The sequence below is a fragment of the Mastomys coucha genome, unplaced genomic scaffold (assembly GCF_008632895.1).
Source record: "Mastomys coucha isolate ucsf_1 unplaced genomic scaffold, UCSF_Mcou_1 pScaffold6, whole genome shotgun sequence".
NCBI lineage: Eukaryota > Metazoa > Chordata > Mammalia > Rodentia > Muridae > Mastomys > Mastomys coucha.
Genome location: NW_022196912.1, coordinates 3508731 through 3508955, shown reverse-complemented (window position 1 = coordinate 3508955; position 225 = coordinate 3508731).

The following is a 225-nucleotide window of genomic DNA, read 5'->3' as shown; positions in this document are numbered from 1 at the left end:
AGCAATGCTTCCTTGAGTCCTGTCGTCTCTCTCTCGCCCATTCTTTATTCACAGGTTGTGACCCTCCTAGTTCCCCCGAATAACGTGACCTGCAGACCAGGTCATTCCTCTTCCTGGAAACTTGTAGACTCTGAACAGATTCCCCCTTGTGATCCAGGCAGCCTGTGAACCTGGCCACAGTAAAGTCCATCACAGAAAGCATGAGAAGGCAGGAGCAGATGAATA